This window comes from Zalophus californianus, chromosome 6 (assembly GCF_009762305.2).
Source record: "Zalophus californianus isolate mZalCal1 chromosome 6, mZalCal1.pri.v2, whole genome shotgun sequence".
In the NCBI taxonomy this organism is placed as follows: domain Eukaryota; kingdom Metazoa; phylum Chordata; class Mammalia; order Carnivora; family Otariidae; genus Zalophus; species Zalophus californianus.
This window is the reverse complement of record NC_045600.1, coordinates 52,106,965-52,133,230: the sequence shown is the minus strand read 5'-3', so window position 1 is coordinate 52,133,230 and position 26,266 is coordinate 52,106,965. Positions and strand designations below refer to the sequence as shown.

General features: G+C 35.9%; 1 pseudogene; it reads right to left on the bottom strand.

Moving 5' to 3' along the window:
* Positions 1–15,885: 15,885 nt before the first annotated feature.
* LOC113909305 overlaps positions 15,886–26,266 on the bottom strand; it is a 48,822-nt pseudogene continuing 38,441 nt past the window's right edge.

The following is a 26,266-nucleotide window of genomic DNA, read 5'->3' as shown; positions in this document are numbered from 1 at the left end:
CCAGTTAGCCCACGGACTTAAGTTTGACAGAAAAAAAATGGGCAGGTTAAATACTTTACTTCAATACTCAACGGAAGCCCTTTGTTGGCTAGCCATTTACTCAGGCGTCTGCTGAATCTTCATGTTGGCAGTCTCTCTGTACTTTGGTCTTAGCCCAGCTTTGACTAATTGGTTAGTTAAACCATTTAGTTACATGGTTAGTTAACCATTTAAATATCACCATCAAGTTAATGGAAGTGTGCTGACTGACATAAGCCTTCCTGAGGCAGGAAAAAGTTCAGGATGACTAAATGTGAAATGACAGTGAGAGCTTCCTCAAAAGTGGTGTTCGACCTGTTTGGTTGTGGAAGCACGCAGCAGTTTGGATTGTTGATCACTTTGATCATAATGGCTATCCTAATTTCCACATCTGATGAAATTTTGTTTCTTGTGAGTAGTCTGCACACTCAAAGTTATGCTTCACCAGGGATAGGAAAGGAAGACAAATTCATTCTACTGACAACCATCTAATGCAGCACTGTCCAGTAGAAATATAATGTGAACAACAAATAAAATTTAAAATTTTCTGGCAGCCACATTACAAAAGTAAAAAGAAATCTGATAAACTAATTTTAATAGGATATTTTATTTAACCTAATATATCCAAAATATTATCATTTCAACATATAATTGATGTAAAATTATTAGTGAGATGGTATACATTCTTTTTTTAATACTAAGACTTCAAAATCCAATGTATATTTTATACTTACAGCACATTTTAATTCTGAGTAGCCATTTATCAAGTGTTTAATAGCCACATGTACTGGTTTTCCCTATTGAGACAAGAATTTTATGATTGTTTCTTCTTGTGTATAACATTTCACATGGCTAAAATTGTCCTTTGTGTTTTGTTTTCTATGTATTATCTATCATTAGTTTTTTCTTGTCTATTGATAATTTTAGACACTCGTACACATCAAATAACCTATCAATTTCTTTTTGTCTCCCTGAAGAGCTCCGCCTCCGTGCTCCCCCCCCCCCCCCCACCGCCCTGTCTTTTGTCTTGCTGTTATAGTCTGAACTAGTTGTTCCCTAGGCTTTGGTGTATAACTGAAATTCAGTGCTTCTCTTTGTCATTCTTTGTTCTGGATCCACTATTTCTTGCGTGTCACACTTGTCTTTTTCTTGGTTCACTCCCTTATTTTGTTGGCACTTATCTTTTAGTAACTTACCAAAAATGGCAAAAGCATGAAAGATAATGTTTTTATTTGTATTTTAATTTGACAAATTATGAAGAAAAACTGGTGATTTTATGGGTTCCGTTCATGAGCTTTGTATGTGAAATGGCAGCAATCACTTGTTGAATACTTTCTCTCAGGAGGTTATAAGGGCAGTACAAGTCTATAATTTGTGTATTGTTTATTGCTCTAGCCTCATGGTAGAGGATAAACTGTGGATTTTAGAAATTGTGGCAGAGGATAGGCCATGGCCAAAACTCAAGTGAGAGTGTAAGACAGTAAGGTTGAAGGGAGGGTTCTGGATGGCGTTATAAAGGAGGTAGACCCCAAATGAGTTTGTGACCAATTGACCCACAGTCAAGTAAGGGAATGTGCACATGTATGTGTGCACTAATTGAATGTATACCTGTGTCTGTGCAACATGCACAGCCCTTCCCTATCCCTCTTTATATAAGAGGGATAAATATTGTAATCTACCTCAAGGGGAAGTGAGGAGGATTAAGTGAGATAGTATATGCAATGCACTTAGATGAGTGCCTGGCATGTAGTAAGCACAAAATAAACTTAGTTATCAAATTGAGTTACACCTTGAACTCTGAAGTGCTTGGGGATGGGCTGGGGGGAAAGGTCCCTGCAAAAGATCTTAGAGTCCCTAGTATCTGCTCAGGTGCATGCTCAGGCACAGTGTGAGTCTGGTAGGATGGACCACAGAGAAGAGAGGTATCCTCTTGTAGCCTAGAGACATGAAAGAATCTGAACAGTGATTAGATGAGAGGATGGTATCTTCACAGACTTACATTAAATGAATCAGGGAATGCACATCTTTGTTCAGGATTAATGTATAAAGGAGACTTATCCCCCATCCTTATTTTTGGTCTTACTTTAGGATTGAAAGATAAAGGGTTAGTTCCTCAAGGGGCCATGATTTCTTTGAACTTAGGCAAAATGGGGAGAGGTAAGATTTGTTGACCACTGCATCTTGTCCCTGTTCAATCTCCCATCTTTCTTATTTTCTTTTTCAAAAATCTTAAAATATTTTGAAACAAAACAAACCATGACACACTATTTTTATCTTCCCCTTCGTTCTTGTCCCTCCTTTTTCTTCCTCTTTCAAGCGTTCCTTTTCTTGCTCCTTTCACCCAGACTACATTCTTAGATATCTATACTTTCTTTCCATCTTAACCTGTGTCCTTTTTTCCCCTGAATCTTGCCCATCTTTTCTTTGTATTGAGGAGAGGAAAGGGAAAGGTAGGTTTGGGCCACAAGTAGGGAGAGAGATGAAGAGAGGAAAATGTAGCAACAGGTTATAGGTGTTGCTAAAAGATATAAGTAATGAACATATCTGACTTCATTCTTTGTGTCCGCAAGTCCTCATTTGGCTGGGAGTTCCCCAGGCATAGAAATCTTTAATTTTCTATTTGAGTGATGTAGGTATATTATTCACTATTTCCAAATGGGATGTATATTCTGATTCTCCCTCGCACCCCGCCCCCCCTCAGTAAGCAAAGAAGGTAGAGGGGAAAAAAAAGAGAAAGGCCATAAAATTACCCAAAGAGCCACTTCCTTTTTGTCTTTATTTTGTAATTTAGTATCTATTTTTTATTTTGCTGATTGATTATTGTTTTGCTCCCAGAGGCCAGCTGTGTTCCATCACAGGGCCAGCCGCCTGTTACTCTGACTTGCTCTCTCTGATCAGCGGGAGTTCTGTTGTGCTGCCTTTTGACTGTCCAGGACCCTGTGCTGCCCCGCTCCATCCGGCTTGGCACTGAGGCTCTGTGTCATGTTGTTGTGACTGAATGCCTGCTGCCCTCCAGAGCTGTAGGTTCTTCATTGAACCTTCTTGTGATAAGATCCTTTTTCGGTTCTGCTGACAATATGAGACAAGTCCATGGAGTGTGCATACTGATGTGTCATCATAGAGGGCCAAAACCAAAGGTAACTCGGCTTTCTTTCCCCTGCGTGTTGCTCTGCATTTGAGCAGTGGCCCCCGGAGGGCCTAAAGCTCCCCCAACAATCTCAGGAGAAGAGTAGTTCATAACAAGTTTCCATGACTTGGCCTGCAGTCCAGTCACACAGGTAGCTCCCTGAGCTTCAGCTTTCTCCTACCACTGTCATTCTTTGTACTTGCTTCCTGCTTCTTCTACCAGGAATGCCTTTCTTGGCTTGGTTTCAGTGTCAATACCCAACCTACATGTCTTTCCTGATGCTGTGCTGTGTCAGATATGATTTCTGTTGCAAAGAACCATATACATTCCTTTGTCAAGGGTCTTTGCACAAATTCTTTTACAAACTGAACTGTGTACTTACCATACTTTCAGCAACTTAAGGGAGGCCCCACATTCTATTCATTTTGAATTATCGGCACTTTGTATGTTGCTTGGTACATTGTAGGTAATCAACACAATCTCATCACATTGCATGAATATGTTATCTATGATAGAAAGACTAATAGGGGAAGTTATGGGGCAGGTGACATAGGTTCTGAGAGGAGGCAAAGAGCTACACATGGACCATGCAGTAATATCCACAGATAGTATTCAAGGCAGTTGCATTCAGGGTCTATTCCTAAGGCCAGATAATTTTTCTTTGAAAGCATTATTTTGTACATGTCTCCAAATAGATAACCTGAGAGATTATTTTTTATACAAGTAGTATAAGAAGCAATGCAGTAGATTTTCTATGAATAAGCACTTTAATCTTCTGTTTCTAATTTTTAAAATTTCATCCTTAATATATCAATTTTGAATTAGATGGTTTTGGCTTCCATTTTTATGAGCTAATGTACTGTATCAAAATTTCAATCTTCACTTTCCATCATTTGCTCTCATTATTTTAGCTTGCTTGCAGAGTTGTGGGTGAAGGTCCATGTAGAGAGGTCATCTGTTCTATCCCCTTGCCCCCAGGTAGGACAGTTGTGTCAGCAAGAGAGTTGGCTAGAATCTTGTAGAGGGACACAATGAAAGCTTGGCAATCTGTTTGTCAGTCTGTGTTTTGAAGCAAATGGCTAGTTTAGAAATCCTGATAGTAAAAGTCAGTGCAAACCCCTTATTCCTTTACCTCAATTATGTGCTGCACAGAACTGACTTCAACCCTGGTGACCTCAATTGGTACAAGTAAGAAGTATATAGTCATTTCTTGTGCACATCCTAAAATGTGCACACAGTTATATTACTATTCCTCTGTGAAATATTATACTTTTTACTGTTCTTTCAAGTAAGAAAGGAAAACAGGAATAAATAGATCAATGGATTCTCTCTCTACCGTATATTATGTAGATTTTTGAGACATATGATTGATTAAAAAGAGCTACTAATCAGAGAAGTATTATTTTGGTAAAAAAGTAAACCAAAAAAGGAAAAATGACATACCAATATAGCATGTTAATGAAAATTATGATCTGAAATATCCATTTACCCAATTTCTAATTTTCATCTTATCTGAAGTGTGAACTTGGATAAAATTCACCTTTACAAAGTTAAACTGTTTGCTTTTTGCATCTTTAAAGCAGATTTATCAAACACACAAGTTAGTAACATTTCTGTTAATTGCCTCTGAACATACTGAAAAACTGCTGTGTGTGTAAAATTGTTACATAAGTAGGATTGAAGCCCTGCAGAGCAGATTGTGAATTTTGCAATTGCATTTTTAGAGCCAACTTAGTCTAGCCTATAACTATTTTCTTGGCTTGAATTCATATAATGGATAATGGGTGCTTTCTATGAGGTAAGCAGATTGAAATGAATATTGAAGTTTGTATTTCTTTGCTTGAGAAGGCTGACGTTTTTAAGTTAGGCCCAAACCACAGCAGTCTTTATGGACAAAAATAACCTAACATTTGCAAAAAGTATATTTCAAGCCTATCATCATAATAACAATGGAATGGAGGTTGAGAACTGCTCCCGGAAGTGGTTCTTAGAGTTTTGACATGAATTTCTCTCATACAGAAAAGTAGCATAATTGCTTTCCCATCTTCTTTCCCTCCTTCTGCCTTTCATTTCCCTTCCTCCTGTGAAATTCAACAACTGTAAAGGAAAAAAAAGTAAACAATGAAATTAAACTCTATTTTTCTTATTTTACATTAATAGCTAAGTAACTACGTACAGTATGTGAATTCCAGTGTAGGTTCCATTTTGCAATTCATAATATCTAATGGTATTATCTGTATCTATATAAATACACTTCCAACATATTGACATATTTGAAATATTTATTTAAAAAATGGACTTTATTTTTTAGAGCAGTTTTAGGTTTGTAGCAAATTGAGCAGAAGGTATAGAGAGTTCTCATATACCCCTTTCTCCTACACACTTACCACCTCCTCCACCAACATCCCACACCAGAGTGGTACATTTGTTACAGATAATGAACCAACATCTACACATCATTATTACCCAAAAGCCCATAGTTTACATTAAGATTCACTGTTGGTGTAATTCTGTAAGTTTTGACAAATGTTTTATGAAATGTATCCATCATTGTAGTATCATATAGAATAGTTTTACTGCCCTAAATGTCCCCTATGCTCCACCTATTCATTCTTTGAAATGTTTATTTTTCATAATTCTATAGTTTTGTGTATATGTTTTGTGAATTAGAAAGTCTATAGTACTTGTTTCTTTCATCCAATAAGCATTTTCTGAATACCATCTGCACCCAGATACTAGGGTTATAGTAATAACAAATAAACAAATAAATAAAGTACAATTCTTGCTTTCAATTTTGAATATGTGGAATGAGGGTGAGAGAGTAGATATGTTAACTAGAAAATACATACATAATATAAAATGCTAAGTATCATAACTGAGATATGAGAAGTGCTTTTTGTTCCCAATGAGGTGTGATAGCAGAGTACAAGAAAGTGAAAAAAAAAAGTTTAAGAAAGAGGGAATGACTTTTTAGGTAGGTCCTGAAGGATAAATATGATTTCTAGGCAGAGAAATAGGAAAAGGGTTTTCCAGGATGAGGGAATCATATGTGCAAAGCAAAGACCCAGTAGCACCAGCTACATTTGGGAAATCATAATACAGTAGTTGAGACTGCAGTAGGTGTTCGTACAGGTTGGGGGGATAGTGAAAATTATGGAAATAGTGGAGAATGAGACTGGATTCTTAGGCTGGCCTAGACTGTGAGATGTCCTGTGTCCCTAATGGAGCTTAAGTTTTACCTTTTGGATAACAGACTGTCAGCAGAATTTACCAGAACATCCCCTGATAATCTGGGGGTTAACAGACAAGTGGTGTAAGCGATAGGCAGCAAATACTATGTAGCCCAGTGGTTCTCAAACTTTTGTGTGATTCTCTATCACTCAGAGAGCTAATAAAGGCTAGGGAAGACCAGACTTGTAGAAGCAGGATGGGGCTTAGACCTCTGGATTTTTGCCAACTTTTCCAGGTGTTTCTGATAAACGCCAAAGTTTGAGAACCACTGATAACATATACAACAGCCATCGTGGGGCTCACTTTCAGTAGCTTATCTAGAAACATCCTTTCACATGAAAATTATAATAAGAAGACAATTTAAATATTTTAAAAAGTCTTTAAAATACCACCAAAGTAGAATGCCCTTTATAACTTTTTGAATCCTGCTCTGCCCATCTCTCTTACTATGAACATAGATTTTGGAGTCATGCAGACCTGAATTTAGGATCCAAGCCACCTGTACTACTCATTACTGGAATGATCACAGGCAAATGATGCCTTGATTAATTTATTGTCTGTGAAACACAGAAATGATAATAATGCATGCTTAAAAAGGACTGCTGTGAGATATGAAAATGTCTAGCATAACAAGGAGTAGGCTCTTAATTAGTAGTAAGTTGTTAAGAGAATGGAATCTGCAGCCAAAGTGCTTGGGCTGGAATACAGGTTCTACCACTTCTTGGCTATGTGATCTTGGGAAAGCTTTTTAATCATTTCTATGCCTCAGTTTCCTGTTATTATAAGTGGGTACAATTAATCCTATTACTGGATACAATAATAATATCTATTTTGTAGAGTTTGTAAAGCACTTAGAATAGCAGCATGTACATGGTAAAAGCTAATATGACAGGTTTTTCTTTATAAATATAAATAATGAGTCTTAATCTTTTGGATTGAGGAATTATTATTATGTCATTTTTTCCCCTCAATTACTTTTACTGTTTTAGAGATTTAATAGATTGCTACCTGCATCCTTTACTAATCAAAGTCTAATATTAACTTTTTTACCTACCTCTCAGACCATATATGTACTTTAGAGTATGCTGACTTTATTTACCTTTGTGCTGTTATTGCATTTTAACCCCATGAAACATAATTGTTGTTTTACAATGAATATTTATTTATGTTTACCCATGTATTTCATTCTCTTTCATTCTCTCTTGCATCTCTTTCCTTTCATCTGGGATAATTTTTCTTCTGCTTGAAGAACACTCTGTAGTAAGTCTTTTAGTATGTATTTTCTGGGAAAAAGTCTCTCAGTTTTTGCTTTTCTGAAAATGGCTTCTTTTACTTTCATTTCTAGATATTATTTTCACTAGGTGGAGAATTTTAAAGTGGTAACCATATTCTTTTCTTTCTTTTTTAAATTAATTAGTTAATAAAATTAAAAAGAAGTTTTTATTTCAATTCCAGTTAGTTAACATACAGTATTATATTAGTCTCAGGTGTACAGTATAGTGATTCAACACTTCCATACATCACGTGGTGCTCATCATGACAAGTGCACTCCTTAATCCCTATTGCCATTTAACCTGACCCCCACTCTCCTCCCCTCTGATAACCAACCATCAGTTTGTTCTCTATAGTTAGAGTTTATTGATTTCTCTCTCTTTTTTCCCTTTGATCATTTTTTAAAGTTTTTATTTAAATTCCAGTTATTTAACATATAGTGTAATGTTAGTTTCAGTAGTAGAATTCAGTGATTCATCACTTACATATAATACCCAGTGCTCATCACAAGTGCCCTCCTTAATACTCATCACTCATTTAATCCATCCCCCACCCACCTCCCCTCCAGCAATCATCAGTTTCTTCTCTGGAGTTAACAGTCTGTTTTATGGCTTGTCTCTCTCTTTTTTTTCCTCCATATTCATCTGTTTTTTTCTTAAATTCCATGTATGAGTGAAATCATATGGTATTTGTCTTTGACTGAATTATTTCTCTTAGCATTATACTCTTTAACTCCATCTATGTCGTTGCAAATGGCAAGACTTCATTCTTTTTTATGGCTGAATAATATTCTGTTATATATATACAATCTCTTCTTTATCCCTTCACCAGTCTATGGACACTTGGGCTGCTTCCATATCTTGGCTATTCTAAATAATGTTGCTATAAACATAAGGATGCATGTATTTCTTTGAATTAGTGTTTTTGTTTTCTTTGGGTAAATACCCAGTAGTGAAGTTGCTGGATTGTAGGTAGTTTATTTTTAACTTTTTGAGGAACCTCCATTCTGTTTTCCACAGTGGCTGCATCCGTTTGCATTCTACCAACAGTCCATTAGTGTTCCTTTTCCTCCATATCCTAGCCAATACCTGTTGATTCTTGTTAATGATTTTAGCCATTCTGGTAGGTGTAATAGCTCATTATAGTTTTGTTTTGCATTTGCCTGATGGTAAGTGATGATGAACATCTTTTCGTATGTCTGTTGTTGATTTGGATGTCTTCTTTGGAGAAATGTCTGTTCATGTCTTCTGCCCATTTTTTAAATTGGATTATTCATTTTTTTGGTGTTAAGTTTTGTAAGTTCTTTATATATTTTGGATACTAACCCTTTATTGATTATGTCATCTCCAAATATCTTCTCCCATTTAGTAGGTTGCCTTTTAGTTTTCTTGATTGTTTCATTTGCTGTACAGAAGCTTTTTATTTTGACATAGTCCTGATCATTTATTTTTGCTTTTGTTTCCCTTTCCTCAGGGGACCTATCTAGAAAAAAGTTGCTACAGCCTCTGTCAGAGACCTTACTGCTTATGCTCTCTTCTAGGATTTTTATGGTTTCAGGTCTCACATTTAGATCTTTAACCCATTTTGAATTTATTTTTGGGTATGATGTAAGAAAGTGGTCCAGTTTCATTGTTTTGCATGTTGCTGTCCAGTTTTCCCAGCACCATTTGTTGAAGAGACTGTCCTTTTTCCATTGACTATTCTTTCCTGCTTTGTCAAATATTAGTTGACCATATACTTGTGGGTTCCTTTCTGGGTTTTCTATTCTATTCCATTGATCTTTGTATCTTCTTTTTGGTGCCAGTACCATACTGTTTTGATTACTGTAACTTTGTAATATAACTTGAAGTCTGGAATTGTGATGTCTCCAGCTTTGCTTTCTTTTTCAAGGTTGCTTTGGTTATTTAGGGTCTTTTGTAGTTTCATACAAATTTTAGAATTGTTTGTGCTAGTTCTGTGAAAAATGTTGTTGATATTTTGATAGGGGTTGTATTAAATGTGAAAATTTCTTTGGGTAATATAGACATTTTAAGAATATTTGTTCTTCCAATCCATGAGCATGGACGTTTTCCATTTCTTTGTGGCAACTATTTTCTTTTAATACTTTGAAGGTATCTTCCATTGTCTTCTGACTTTCTTGTTTTGTTTTGTTTTTTTCTGTTGAGCAGTTAGCATAAAGGTGTTTGAAATTAATCAGTTTCATTGCTGTTGCTGCTTTTTAGACTTTCCTTTTTTGTTTTGCTGTTATTTTAGTATGATGCATGTAGGTGTGAATTTCTTTCTTTTTTTCTGGCTATGCTTATATGGATTTTTATATCTGTGAATTGATTTATTTTAATAGTTTTAGAAAATTCTTAGGTATTGTCTTTTCAAATATTGATTCTACTTCATTTTCTTTGTCCTTTCTCATGGTCTTACAATTAGTTATAATGCGTATTATAACTTGTCACATTGTCTCTCTTACCTTCTCGTCCATATTTTTCATGCTATTCCGCTGTGCTTAATTATGGATATAATAATTATTGAAATAATTTTATTTATTTATTTATTTATTTATTTATTTATTTATTTATTTATTTATTTAACAGAGAGAGAGAGAGAGAGAGAGAGAGTGAACACAAGCAGGGGGACCTGCAGGCAGAGGGAGAAGGAGAAGGAGGCCCCTCATGGAGCAGGGAGCCCGATATGGGGCTTGATACCAGGACCTTGGGATCATGACCTGAGCCGAAGGCAGACACTTAACTGAGTGAGCCTCCCAGGCACCCCTCCAGAAAGTTTTTAACTTCAGTTCTACTTTTTAGTGTTAAAATTTCTATTTGATTTTCTTTCAAAGTTATGCCATTTTTTATGGTTTCTAGTTCTTTGCTCAGATTTTGAATTTAATTTTTTATTTCTTTAATGAGCATAATTATTTCAAAATCTATACCTGAAAATTTTATTATCTTTAGTTTTAGTGGTTCTATTTTTATGGTGTGTTGATTCTACTTATTTTTGTCCATGCTGTCTTGATCTTCTCATTTACAGTTTATTTTTATTGTTTGCTAGACATTGTATTGACAAAATTGTTGGTAAAAAATTATAAGGCCTATGATAATATTTTCCTTCAAAGAAGACTCCATTTCTGGATTGGGTAGTCCACAGTTATTTTTCTTGCTCAATGCAAATGACTGAAAGTTAGACTGTAGTCTGTGTAAGGATTATGCTACTTCTGATTCACTCTGATCCTTTTGGAGTTCCCAGGTAAACTTGTGAGGGGCTTTATTAGAGCTCCAATCCTTCATGGATTTTGACTTCCAGCATGAAGCTTTCATAGTACTGCTTAACCTCTCATCTATCACTTCTGGAATTGGCAAATACCCTCAGGGGTCAAGCAACCACAAATGATAGGTTTACTTTTCTGGATATTTCTGTCATAGGTCTTGGCTATGTAATTCTTCACTATAATATTAGTTCTGTCATGCATTCAAGTAGATAATTTTAATATAGTATATATTTTGCAAGATTTTGTCATTGACCTAAGTGGGAGAGTTTATTTGATTTACCTGTCATTCCTGGCTACAGAAGTCCAATTTTCCTTTCCTTTCTTTTTTGTAAAACATTTTTAATAAGAGAACAATTCATAAAACAGTGTGGAAGATAAATTAGAGGAGAGGAGGGAGGTGTAGTTCCCACCAAATTGGTTCCAAAGAGGGTGTGCCAGTTGACACTTCCGCTAGTGTTATATGAGAGTTCTGGTTGTTTCTTTAGTATGTATTTTTAGCTTTGTCCACCTAGCAAGGAATTCTTGAAAAATCTGTTTGTAGGACAATGAATTATATTTTCATTATAGGAGCTGTACAGATGATGTGTGGATGCGAGGGGATGTGTCCTGGTGGGATGGGTAAGTAACTTCTTTCTTTTTCCTTCCTTCCTTCCTTCCTTCCTTCCTTCCTTCCTTCCTTCCTTCCTTCCTTCCTTCCTTCCTTCCTTCCTTCCTCCCTCCCTCCCTCCCTCCTTCCCTCCCTCCCTCCCTCCCTCCCTTCCTTCTCTCTCTCTCTTCCTTCCTTCCTTCCTGGATGTTCTCTGTTTGTTTTAGTAGCTATAAGGGTACTGCTCACTTTTCTAGCCCCAATGCTCAATCCAAATATATCTTCAGTTAGAACTCCCTCTGCAGAGTTTATTTAGAACATTATCTTGGGGGAAAAATAGAAATAGCTGCAAATATTCTGCTGTTCAATAATTACCTGGTAGAATCCCCATGGGCCTTTCCTTTTCTAAGCCCCACACACCCATGTCTCTGATCTTTGTACCATTTCTGTGATCTGCTGGGAAAACTTTCTTGTTTAGAGGGTTCTTCCTTTCACTTGTGTGTGGTTATGGATTTCTGGTAATGTTGGATTTCCCCATTAATTTATTCTCATGTGTTATATATTTTCCAGGAATTTCTTATTACTTCTGCTGGCATTTTCCTTGTTTTTTTCCAATGTTTTAAAAATGAAATATTTGTTAATATTATTTCATTTTGAGGGAAAGGTAAAATTTGTGGACTTCATCAGCCATCTTAATCAGAAATTCCACAAATTTCCAATATTATTATCACTGATATATTTTGAAATAGCTATTTTTATAACTTCTGTTATTTATACTGTCACCAAGCAAATAATATACTCTTCCAAGAAGATCTAAAAATAACAATTACTTGGATTTACATTTCCAATCCCCTTATTTTCTTTATTGTTTTATCTCAATAGTCTGAAATCTATCTGAAATTCAAAGTTCAGTTCTCAATTTAGCAAGGCTGTGTCATCTAATAAAATAATATTTATCTTAGCTTTCTTCATTGTCAAATCTGTTTATCTTTTAGAAATATTTTTTATCTTTTAACTTTCATGGTTCCTTGTTTTGATCATTATATCTATAAAACTTTTTTTGACAAATTGTTTCAGGGTTTTTTTTTTTGGTTTGAAGGGAAAAGTGTCTTGCTTTTTACTCTTTTGTGGTATCAACTCTGTCTCTTTTAAATTTTTGTAAATTTTTCTTTAAGCTTTTTAAAAAAACCTGTAATCTTCAGGCAAAGGAAAAAATTTCATTTGTATTGTCCCTAATTTAAATACTATGGATTAGTTTCTTTTTGGTATGTTGTTAAGAGTCTTAGCATTGACTCTCAGGTATTCAGGGTGGGCTAGCAAGGGCTTGGAGATTCAACAAAAATGGTTGTTTATAGGCATCACATTAGACACTGGAAGACAGTGGTAAATAAGAAGATAGTACCTGTCTTTATAAAGCCTACTAATGGAGAAGGGAGAAAAATCACGTAAGTGATAGTAATTAAGAATGATGAGCTTTATGACAAGGCAATTACTAGGATTTATCAGAATATACAGTAGCATTTCCTATCTTAGTTTAAAGGAGAGAAAGTCTCCTAGGGACATTATGATATCCCTACCAGGACTGTGATTTACAAATCAGCAGTATTGTCTGAAACTAATACATTAATTATAGATTGAATCTTCTGTTTGTGTTTTCTATTTTATCAGATACTTTCATAATTCTTACTTGTATATTTTAGTTCTGTGCTTCTTAAACTGATATAACCACCATAGAGATATCAGGACACAGGACACACATGCCTTGTTTTCCCTGAGTATTTTGTTGCAGAATACAAAATTTATATGAATTTATTTTAAGAGAAAGAATATGATTTCAGAGAGAGTTCTTCCTTGTGAAGGGCTTGGGGAATACATTCATTGTCCTCTGTCATTATATCAGAAGAAAAATCTGAGAAGCTTCAATTTGAGTATTTTGTATTTCCTTACTACCAGTTGTCTTCTTATTTATTTTTCATATAATTTATTCCACTCTACTCAAATCTAGTTGCTCCCTTAATTTCATATGAATTGTCCCTTCCTCATTTGTAAGTATTTTAGATTAAATGTCTAATTGTAATGACTTCCTTCCCTCAAGTCAGTTGTGGAATGTTTAAGGTGGAGGCTGCTGACTCTTAAGTGGTCTTATTGCTCAGTCTGATTCTGTACTTGTTAAGGATGAAGTATGGTGACTAGTGCAGTGTGGTGAGAACTGGCTATTATAGGATCATAATGACTTGTTTTTCTAGCAACTGTATGGTAAGTACTAAGTTCTGTTATTCAGTAATTTCAAATTTCCACTTTGCACTGTGTCTTTGGAGTCAAGACTGGTTTTAGAATTCCTTCTTTGGTATTAGATTTTTCATTTCTGTTTCTATTTTGAGATAGCCTGAGAACATTGCTCAGGTCTGGTTTTCTAAGTCCATTTGCCTTCATGAGAACCATAGGAGGCTTCCATCACAGATTGGAAGACTAATCCCCCCCTTTTTTTAATTTTTAAATTAAGCTAACCTAGGTTTTTTATTGGGAATGGTGGAGTCAAGACCTTGAAAACCCTGAGACTCAGAGATAACTTGTGCTCTTAATGTAATGATCGGGGAAAATTCAGATGTTGAGAAGACTAGCCAATCATACAAACAGAAGAGTTTAGAAAGAAATTTAGAGATGCTTTGATTCAACATCCTTTTGTTAGAAGTGAAGATAATTCTAGGCTCAGCAAGTGTGAGAGACTTGCTCAAAGATGAGGGACTTACTCAAAGAAACTAAGTTGATGGTAGACTTAAAATTAGGCTTTTAATCTTAGGATGATTTTTGTACATTTAAAATTACACTTCTGCCCAAAGTCTCAGTGGCAAGCATGTCAGAACACTCTGGTAACTGCTTTCAATGTCACCATAGTATTCAGCCACTAAAACTGGATTCTACTTCTCTACCCTTTGCAGCAGACTTTTCCCTATACCTTTCTCTCATGTTCCCTGGAGTTTCTGCAGATAGTTAAAAAAAAGATTTTAAACTTAAATTGAGACAGGTAAACAGACAGGAAAGAGACAAGCACCTCTGAATGATTTAATCTATTCTTGTCCTTAGAAGTTCTTTTCAATATTGTTAATAGGCAAGGTAAATTTTTATAATCAAGTTATTAATATTATCTAGGTTTCTTTTAAACCTAGAATTCTATAAAAAATTATATATATTTCATGATTCATTTCATTCTACTCTACTGTAATTTGGGGATTTAAAAATTTTCTTTCATAAATGATGACTATGAATGATTTTGTAGAAATTATTCTCTTAAACTTCTTTCTAGACTTAAAAAAATAAAACAAAAAAAACTGATGTCACTATGAATATTCAATCTTTTGGTATGACTTTATTTGGAAATAACCCCTTAATGTTATTATTTCAATGTCAGAGTAGGTAGTTTTATTTTAGAAGAATTTATTATCTTGTTGGCAAATGAGTTCTAAAATAATCCTAGAAATAATTCATAATTTTTGTTCTTAAATCTCTACTTAGTATTTTCTTCAAAATAATATTAATTTGAATTTTTATTTATTTATTTGACAGAGAGAGCACAAGCAGGGGGAGCGGCAAGCAGAGGGAGAGGGAGAAGCAGGCTCCTGGCTGAGCAGGGAGCCTGATGCGGGGCTCGATCCCAGGACTCTGGGATCATGACCTGAGCCGAAGACAGATGCTTAACCAACTGACCTACCCAGGTGCCCCAATTTGAATTTTATTTAAAAAAATCAACCAATCAAGAATATTTATTTACTGATGAAAATTAAACACATTTTTTTTAAACATTCTATTTATTTGACAGAGAGAGACACAGAGAGAGAGGGAACACAAGCAAGGGGAGTGAGAGAGGGAGAAGCAGGCTTCCTGCTGAACAGGGAGCCCAATGCTGGGCTCGATCCCAGAACCCTGGGATCATGACCTGAGCCGAAGGCAGACGCTTAATGACTGAGCCACCCAGGTGCCCTAAACACAAATTTAATCTGACAATTTTTTTATTCAGCTTCATTACTTACAACCTTGGAGTATGTTGGGGTATAGAAAAGAAATGTAAGGCATATTATCAGTTCTCAATTTAAAAAAAATGATATATATACATATAAACATGCACAGAATAACATTTTCTGGCTTTCTCATTCATTGAGTAGTAGACTATATAATTTTTGGTCATTTTGGATTTCATACAGTTGCTTTAATATGTTGTATTTATTATAATACCACTGCATGCCTTTCCTTATAATATTCTCTCTTTCTAGAATGTCATTCCTCCCTTATTCTCCTGATTGACCTGCTTGCTTCCTTATCTATAAAGATTCAATTGAAGAGTCACTCCCTCTATGGTAGTTCTCCTCAGTAACTCCTTCCCTTAATGTACTATTAAAAATACTCTTTTTCTTTGTGTTCCTTCAGTACTGTGTACATGTACCTTTTCTTAGAGCTAGAGAGCACCTGATCGCTCTAAAAATCAGCAACAACAACAAAACAAAAGCTTTATGTCTGTGATCACTTATGGTCTCCATTATGTATTAGGTAATTTCCTATATAGAAAAAGTCTGCTTGTCCAAATCTATAGGGATAAAATATAACAAATTATTGAAAAACTGCTCCAGAATCAAATTCTTGGAGTGAATGTGTTTGTTGCACTTTAAAAAAGTTTCAGGCTCCTTTTTCTTTTTTGACTGTGAACTGCTTGAGAGAAGACTTTGTCTCTTTTAATTTTGTATTTTCCCTACTTAAAAGTGTGTTTTGTCCATTGAGGGACACAATTGCTATTTTTTGAATGAATGGATGAGCAGCCAAGGGATCTGGTAAATTATGTACATTCTTTTTGCTTGCTCAGTGTGTTGCATATTTTTCATTTGCCCCTCAGGATCCATTATCTGCCCTTACTATTTTGCTGCCCTGGGGCCTGCCTTTTAAGCCTTATGTTAATGGGCTCCCATGTCCTCTAGATTTCAGTTGAATTTAGCCAATGGTTATTCCTTGAAGGGGATTGGAGGGAGAGAGGGTTTATTTCCCAGGCTCTCTTCTTGTGAGTTTAGTTTGGATTAGTTGTGTGCCTTACTGAAGATCTTTGTGACTCACAATAGGGTTTCTCTACAGGACCCTTTGCTTCTTGATTTTAGTAACTCCTCCTTTCCCTTATCCCTTTGGACAAATCTTCTAAGTACTATACTATCTCTTATGATCCCTCTATACCCCATTTATACCTTTGCAATTCATCTCTTCATAAACAAATTTTCTTGAATTACCTTAATTTGAGTGTTCCATTTGTTTCCTGTTGGGACTCTTACCTGGTAAACTCAACAAGCATTCTTTTGCTTTTCCCTTGGATGAAAATTCCTCTTTTCCTTTCAAAAACACCATTTCTCCATGTGGAGTTCATGGGGCTGATCCTACCCATTGCTCCAGGGATTGGCACATAACTCAGATTTGGTAGAGTAGCTATCCCTCTAGCTTGAGTTATTGGTTTATGTATGGGCTCAGTGCCAGATGCATTTCTTATCTTGCTATTTTTTCTAGCACTACTGGGAAGGAGGCAGTCTTTCCTGAAATTATGGTAAACTGGGATTATGTAGGAGCTGTCTTTGTCTTCATGTGGAGAGTCTTTATAAAAACGAAGCCAATATATATGGTATTATTAACATTCACAAACTATGGTTGTGTGTTAGCAACTGGGAGAAAAAAAATGACTATATTTGAAGGATGTGTTGTACTGATTTATGACCAAAGCATCTAGAGAACAGAGGTCATTTTGTTTCTATATATGTCTGCATACCTATTAGCTTGTGGTTGTCAAGATTTAAATACTAATGATTCTAATTCTAGGATTATAAGAAATTTATCTGCATGATATTAAGAAGCTTATCTATTTAAAAATTTTTCAAAACATTGTAGCATGGATGTTTTCTACCCTTTTTGTTATGTATTTTGGGTTTCCAGTAAATGTCTTATTTTCCTACCTGAAAAATATTTGTAAGCTTAGTCTTTTTATTCCTCCATAGACCACTGTTTTCCAAATAAAGATTACTGGGTTTAGCTTTAGTTTGAAGGAATCTATCAAATTGATTTCACTTGTGATCTAAGTTTTATTTTCACTTAAATCTCTAGGGCAGGAAACCTACCAGTTGCACTAACTCTTCTCTTAGTGAGAATTCTGAATGAAGCTGAGAGCAAATTGCCAAAGGCAAATAGAATATATTCTTGAAAAATGCCTTGTTTCTGTCTGCATCTCGAAATAATTCAAACATGATAATTTCCTCAAGCAAGATTTTAAGGTGCATAATGTATCTAAGGGACATATTTCCTAAGACTTCAGCCATTTAGGCAGGTCTTAGAATTCAAAAGTCATGGTTGCATTTTTATTCAAATGAGTCTGAACATTCAAACCAGGCTTTTTTTCCTGACGGAGATGGAAATGAAAACAACAAAAACAATGTGTTTTGTTTTTTGGATGCTTTCCATTACCCTGTTTTCCAGTAAAAACAATGTGTTCATTATGAAGGGTTGGGATGGAAGGATGCTTCTTGATCTATTTAAAAGCTAATGAGAGAGTTACAAATCTCTATATGTAAATATCAAGTTTTTTTTCAGGAATTAAAATTCTTTCAAATAACACAGTTGAGATACTTTTTTCTAAGGTTTGATCCTTTGGACCTCAATTGTCAGTTTTTCTAAAAGGAAAATACTGCAGAAACAATATTTTTCAGTCCGGGATAAAGAATCACATGCCTTCTGATTTGGTGGTTATAATCCAGAAACACCTGCTATTGAGTCTGAATCTTGATTGTTTAGCTCTTCCTCTGAGTTTCAGAGGTACCCTGTAACCTCGCTTCAAAATTCCCACCCTCTTATTTAGTAGGGTTTTTCCTTTTTTTTTTTCTGCACTAGCCTGAGTTGATTCTGTTGCTTGCAATGAAAATATTTTAATTATGTATTCTAAGTGGTTGCACTATCCCTTTATGATAAGAGGCAATGGAAGATGGCTACCCCCAGGAAAAGCACAAATCTTATAATAATTTTACTCCAAAAGTATTAATAACTCTTTCAAAAGGGATTACAATAAATTTTAGTAAAGAAAATCGAGTGACTGCTATCAGCAGTTGTTATGCCCACTTTCATATATAATATTTCATTTGACTCTGTATTAGTTTACTAGGACTACTTAACAAATTACCTCAAACTAGGTGGCTTTAAATAACAAAAGTTTATTCTCTAACAGTTCTGGAGGCCAAAATTCCAAAATCAAGGTGTTGGCAAGGTTGGCTCCATCTGAAGTCTTGGAGGGAGAATCTGCTCCATGCCTCTTTCCTAGCTTCTGGTGACTGCTGGCAATTCTTTGCACTTCTTGGCTAGTAGCTGCATACCTTCATTTTCTTCCTTAGTCTTCATGTGATCTTCCCCTCTGTGTCTCTGTCTTCTCCATTTCTGTCTCTTATAAAGACACTTGTCATTGGATTTAGGGCCCACTCTAAATCCAGTATAATCTCCCATTTGAATTTCTTAATTAAATCTGCAAAGACACTATTTTAAAATAAGGTCACATTAAGAGGTACTGAGTATTAGGACATATCTTTTTGGGATTGCTATTCAACCCATTAGATTCTTCAGTAGTCTGTGGGATGGGTGACAATGTTATCCCCCTTTCACACATGAGTAAGCAGAGGCTGAAATCACATAGTCATCATGTGGAAAAGCAGGACACCAACCAAAACCTCGTTCTAAGACCAGTGCTCTTTCTTCTATGTCACAGCTTCTCTTGACTTACTATTTTTGCTTACATAATCATTTCATCTTTTAAATTGAAAAAATACATATTTTAACATTGTTCATAGGTTTGGCAGTTGTATATTTTATCAGCATCATGTTTAGTTTCCTTGATATAAAATGATTCTTAAGCTATTCTTAACAAAATTCCTCAGCTTTTCAGAAAGCAAAGGAAATTAAGAGAGAAACCAAATATATTTTTCCTCATCATCCTCAGCCATTATTGTTTTTTACTTACGATTTTAATCTTCTGTTTATATTGCTCTCCTTCTGCTTACTCTCATCCCACTTCCAGATCCCTGGGGTTCAGCTAGTGATGAGCTCTCTTGAAGAAGCCCAGGGAAGGCATGCTGGCTCTGTCTACAATCCCCTTTTCTTGGCACTCTGTGTAAATAATCAAGGATGCACCTGTCCCATTACAGACATGGGGATAAGGCCATGATGCATGTTTGAGTTTTGGTTTTTAAAAGCATCTATTTTGTAGACTAGTCCTGTTGAGGCCAGACCACAGAGAGCACAAGGTAACATGTGAATAAACTTGCTGCAAGGTATGACACATGGCAGTAATTTGCCTGAGTGACCTAAGGAGTTTTGTCTATCTTCCCATGCTTTTCTAAGATTTGGAATATTCTACAATCTCACAAAACTCAAATATCCAATTCATATTGAGTCATTTATAGAAATTCAGAACATATAGGAAAGATGTAATAATTGGTTTTCTAAACCAATTCTTGTAAAAAAATAGTTTACATTCCTGTATCACTGAATGCTTGCCTTATATTAATCTGATTTTATTGCTTAAAAAGGGGTTACAAAATAAACAATATGTAAGTAAAAAGACTAATCTAAAAAATTGAGCATTAGAATTTTTTTCAAATTAAATGCCTACTCACATACACATTCTACCTTCACAAAAATAATTCTTCCTTGAAGTCAGTTCTGCATTTTCCAAGAAGTCCTGAATTACAGGTTTTGATGTCCTTTCTTCTCAGATTTGATTAGCAATTAGTTTGTACTCTACAATTTAATTTTTTTATTATTTAGCATGTACATTATAGTTTTGAGTGCTTATCTTATATCTTATCACCAGACTTTCCAGAAATTGGTACTTGCCCTGGTACCTACAAGTAATAGCCAACATGGCAGATATTGAGCTATGACTGACACAAGTACAAACTATAATTGTTTTAAGTCCAAAGCTGATAGCACCATATTTCCTACTATATTACATAATACTTAACATTATCGCAGGTTTGCTATGTACCAGGCACTGTTCCAAATGTCTTCTATATATTCACATCAGTTTGTGGAAAATTTGAAGACTGAATGGTTTGTTGGGAAATCACAGCAGCATTGTTATTGTTTTGAGGAATATAATTTTCATCAAAGTTTTGGTTGATAGCCCTTTCTGGAGGATACAATTGCTATTACGCGAAGTCAGGATCAACCTGACTTTCATCTTCAGTTTCCTCTTCCTCTCTGTCCCTTTTCAATGTTTTCAAGAATTCACATTTTTTATCAGTGCCTATTCAAATCAGTTTGGATAGATGAGGCTGTTGATTAAGAATTTGAGTGATTATACTCTTTTATTAAATTTTTTGCACTAACATTCTTGGCAGCTGATTCAAAAGTATTAAAATTACCAATATTGTAGGTGGACTTATGAATGAAAGAAATCCCATCTCTAGTTTCTTTAGTTTGGCTTTACGTTGGTGAGCTTTTGTAGGAAGAGCAGCACATTTAGGGACTAAGACTTTATACCACTTGAACCAGCCTTGTTCTTAGCTGGCTATAACTAAAAATTTTCTACTCCTGGGAATCCAGATATCTGCCAGTCTTTTATTATTTTTATTATTATTATTTTAAAGACTTATTTATTTATTTTAGACATAGAGAGAGGGAGCGTATGTAAATGGGGGGAGGGACAGAGGGAGAGAATCTTCATGCAGGCTTCCCACTGGGCATGGAGGCTGAAATGGGGCTCAGTCCCACAACACATGAGATCATGACCTGAGCTGAAACTGAGAGTCAGTTGCTTAACTCACTGAGCCACCCAAGCACCCCTCTGCCAGGCTTTTGTATCATCTTCCTCAATGACAATCGTTCTTAGTACTCTAGATAAAGGTTTTAGAGGCTATTCTAAGAAAGAAGCTTAGGAGATTTTTTGGTTGAGTATTTATGTGTTTGTGCATGTAGGCCCTATATACCTAGAGCTAAAGATGTTCAATTTAGTTATTGCTCATATTCAGGAGTTAAGGATATAAGATCTTCAGCCTCAACCTGTTTGAATTCTCACTTGTCTCCTCTTGGCATCCCCCATTCCCACCCTTGGTTTCATTGTTAGGGACATTATTTTTGTGGAGTCGTTTTTTTTCTTGAATGGAAATTACTGCTATAAGAATAGGAACTTCTACCATAGTATCTGTCATGGACTGAATGTTTGTGTTCACCACAAATTCATATGTTAAAGTTCTAACCCCCAGTGTGGTGGTATTTGGAGATGGGGGCTTTTGGGAAGTGATCAGGTTTAGCTGAGGTTTTAAGATTTGGGTTCTTATGATCAGATTAGTGCCCTTAGAAGAAGAGACCAGAGAGCTTGCTATCTCTCTCCCCACCATGTCAGGACACAGCATGAAGATGGCCATCTGTAAGGCAAGGAGAGAGCTCTTACCAGGAACCTGACCATACTGGTACCTTGATCTTGGACTTCCCAGCCTCCAGAACTGTGAGAAATAAATGTCTGTTGTTTAAGCCATCCAGTCTATGGAGTTTTGTTGTAACATTTCAAGCAGACTAACACAGTATATCCCTTTTCATAATTTATGTTTTCAATAGCATTTATTCCTTCTATACACCACCCAATTTTTCTTACCTTACCGTGTTATCTTCATTAGGATGCCGAATACGAGAGTCAAAAGTATTTGGAGAATTTTGTTATCTATGATTTACATCATAGCAACTTTTTGTCCATGAAAAATTTTCATAATGCTTCTCAAAATCCAATGATGATTTTTGATGGTAGAGAAGAAAAATTAAAGTTATTCTGTGCCATTTTGGGTGAAGTCTGATTCAGTAAAAAACAGTCTTCAATATCTCATGGCAAGTCCCAAATCCAACAGGACTGCACAGAAATGTGTTAGAATTTTTCTTTGAAATTGTGTTTTCAGTTTGTTTTTTAAACTTTGTTTTCTTTGAATTAATACCCAGGTTTGGGTTTTTTTTAAAGATATATAAATATATATCTTTAAAACATGTAAATATTTGACATAGAATTTCAAGTCAGTCATAAAATTTCAAGTCAGAATTTTACAATTCTGTTAAAAATTTTTATATGGCGATCTTCAAAATTAGCCAATTTCTTTGCTTTTAAGATCATAATGTATTCTGGATCCTGTTTCTATATTGTTCCATGTACTTGTACAGTTGACATCCTTTCCAGATGAAATAGGTTTCAGGAGCTAAAAACAAAACCAAAAGAGAATTTCATATCTGAAGGAAAAACATTTCAAATCATCATGGAGACATGTAGGTATCTTGCCACTACCATGCTCCTGTGAAATGGCAACATCTTAAACAAATTTACACTTTTAATGTCTTCGTTTAGAAAAGTGGTCCCACTGTGACATGGAACAAGCTAACATCAGAAATTCCTATAACGTTTAATGAAGATAAAAATATGTATCATGAAACTTCAGCAATATTTAAACAGTGATTTGAAACTATTTAAACTACTCAGCATATGGATCAAAAATATCTTACAGCTCTGGCTGAAGAATACCAATGAAAGGGAAGAAGGCAAAAATTCCATCAACTTAAATTCCTAGCCATTTATAATCTGTTCTGAACCTAAATATTGAAGAAATGTCTGAATCTTTAAAAAAATTAGAATTTTACTATTTTATTTTGATAAAAACCACATCAAAATTATCCAGAACTTAGTTCTTAAAAATTATTTTCCACTATTTTTTTAATAAACTTTAGGGTTAAAATTATTCAAAAAATTATATTCCAAAAAGGGCAAAATATCTGGAATATCTAGAAACCTAGATGATATTCTTTGTATATGAATTGAATCCGAGTAATTCCTTTCTACCAGGGATGCCCTGGCCTGGGGTGCTGCTATGCTCAGTCCTAGGAAATGGTTTTCAGTGCTGTTTTTTCCCTTCCCACAATGGGTCTCAGTCCCCAAATGGCTCCAATTTGATTCACAGTGTTCTGGGCCAAGTTTCACACAAGCCTCTAGAATTTGGTTTTGAACACACTGAATTTGAGCTGATTACTGTATATCCAACTGAAAATGCCCAGAAGACTGTGCCAGGCTAGGTCCTCTGAGAAGCAGTCACCAAGACAGAATTTGAAATATAAGATAGTTTTTAGGAAAATACCTGTGAGAAATAAGCAGGGAGGGGTCAGGAGTCCACGGGGAACTGGCAGATGCAGGTGTGACACCTGTGAAAAGTCTGAAAGGAAAGGAGGACGGTCGGATAAAAATCGCTCCAGACTACTGTGAAGTAGCAAGTCCTGGCCAGGCCAGTGGGAGCCCCAGAGCAGAGACTGTCCCCCCATGTCCTGTGTTGATCAGGTGTTCCAAGTTCCAGTGTACCCTTTATGTTTGGTCCTCAACAGGCCACAGCCAGCAAGACAAGGCCTCAGCGTGGGTGTGAATGCTGTGGTAAGTCCTGAAGATAGAGGTTGTTAGCTGACTACAGTCTTTTGAGCAGGTTGTTACTTGAAGGAGAATCTGAGCAACATTCCTTCATGGCCACCACAAAGGCCACCACAGGTTTAAAAATGTGGGAAGGTTGTCTTCCCAATAGTTGGCAGAGCATTCCTTTTATGAAGGAAACATTTTGATTGGCAAAAGTAATAAACCAATTGATATAAAAAGGCTGTCTGCAGAAGCCCAAATAATACAACTGATGGTTAAGATGCTCTGCATGAGGAAAATGCTTTTATGATTTACTTAACAAATATTTACTGAGCACTTAGGTCATGTCAAATATTGTGAAGATAGAGCAGCCATAAAAACAGACCATCATCAGAGCACCTGGGTGGCTCAGTTGGTTAAATGTCTGCCCTCAGCTCAGGTCATGATCCCAGGGTTCTGGTATCAAGCCCTGCATGGGTCTCCCTACTCAGTGGGGAGCGTGATTCTCTCTCTGCCCCTCCCCCTCCTTGGGCTCTCTCGTGCTCTCTCTCTCTCTCACATGGTCTCTCTCAAATAAATAAATAAATTCTAAAAAAAACCCAAACAAACAGACCATAATCTCTGCCTTCATGAGGTTTACATTATAGTGGGTAGAAAGATAATAAAACAAATAAATGAGCAAGTTATATAGATTGTCAGAAAGTGATAAGCACTATGGGGAAAAATAAAGCAAGGAAGGTGGATAGGTTATTGGGAAGTGAAGGGTTGCTATTATAAAAATGGTGTCTGGGAAGTTATCACTGAGCTGACAATTGAGCAGAAGCTCAAGGAGGCAGGTGGAGTAAGCCACTTAGATAACTGGGGGAAGATCATTCTAGGCAGAGGGAAAAAAGGCTCTGAGGCAGGAGTGTTCCAGAACCGCAAGGAGACTTTTGTTTGAACAAAGCTGGAGTTGGTAGGAGAGAAGTCGGAGAGTTACTAGGGGGACCAGGTCAAGGAGGACATATTATAAGGGCTTTGGCTTTTCTACAAAGTCTCATGGGAAGCTATTTGAGGATTCTGAGCAGAGGAATGAAATGAACTGACACGTTTTCAAAGGCTCTCTCTAGCTGCCCTGTTGAAAATGGGCAGTAGAAGGGCAAAGTGTAAGTATAGAGACCAGTTAGAATGTTAATGCAATAATCCAGGTGAGAAAATGAGAGGAATTAATTTTTCTCCTGAGATGAAAGGGGGAAGAGATGGGAGGGGAAGGGAGAGTCCAAAGAGAAGGTATAAGGAGACATGGCCAATGAAGTTTTCTCATTTGGGGTGGATAAGGGACATTTTAAGAAGGTGAATGTCAAATATGACCTTTGAAATTGTTGCCATGTTTCTGTTTCTGCTTCAGATTTCCAGGCAAGCCTATTTTACTCATAGTTGTATTGTGGGAGTGTATGTTTGTCTATCTATCATATAACTTTTTTTATTCAACAAAGGGTTTGGGTCTGGGTGTGTTACAACTGTGTTGCATATAGAACAGTGGATACTCATGGTAGCAGGAAACTGAAATCAAATATAATTAGGAGAACGGAAGCCCTGGGAGTTGGCAGAAATCTTGGGGAAGGTCTTGAAGGTGGGATTTGAACAAAACTTACCAAGTTGCAGGAGGCTTGACTCCAGCCAACTTCTGACTTAAGGCAAAGCTAGAGATTTAATTTTTTGAGCTACCCCATATAGAGATGATGAATAATAGAGGACTTCTTGGAGGGAAAAATACCAGAGGAAAAAAAATTTGTACTTTAGTAGTCATTATTCCAGATAGAAGAAAGAGATGGTAGATTTAGTAAAGACAGTAAAAGACTGGAATGATAGATAAGAACCAATGTCACCTGTTGTGACAGAGTCTGCTGGTTTCCCACCCAAATCCGTGTTTCCTTCTTATTTGCAAACCCTAATTTTTATTGTATGGCTAAAATATTATATTTCCTGTCCTCCCTGTGTAGCAAGGCTTGGCTTAGTTCTTGCCAATGAGATGTAAGTAGAAGAAGTTGGATGGAAGTTGTTGACAGAATGAGAAGGCGCCTTGAAAGTGTATAGGCAGCTGGGATGAGTCCTTTTGGCTAATTTAGGTTTTCTGTTTATGACAATGTAACTGCCATATAATCCTGGCAGTCACCATTTATTTAGCCCTATTATATCTCGGCACAGTGCTAAGAACTTTATACTATTAGCTCAATTAGTCATCACAGTAATCCTGTGACATAGGTGCTATTATCTTCACCAATTTAATAGATGAGGTAAATGAAACTTAGAAGATCATGGGAATTACCCAAGATCACCTAGCTAGTGTGTAGTTTCAAACTT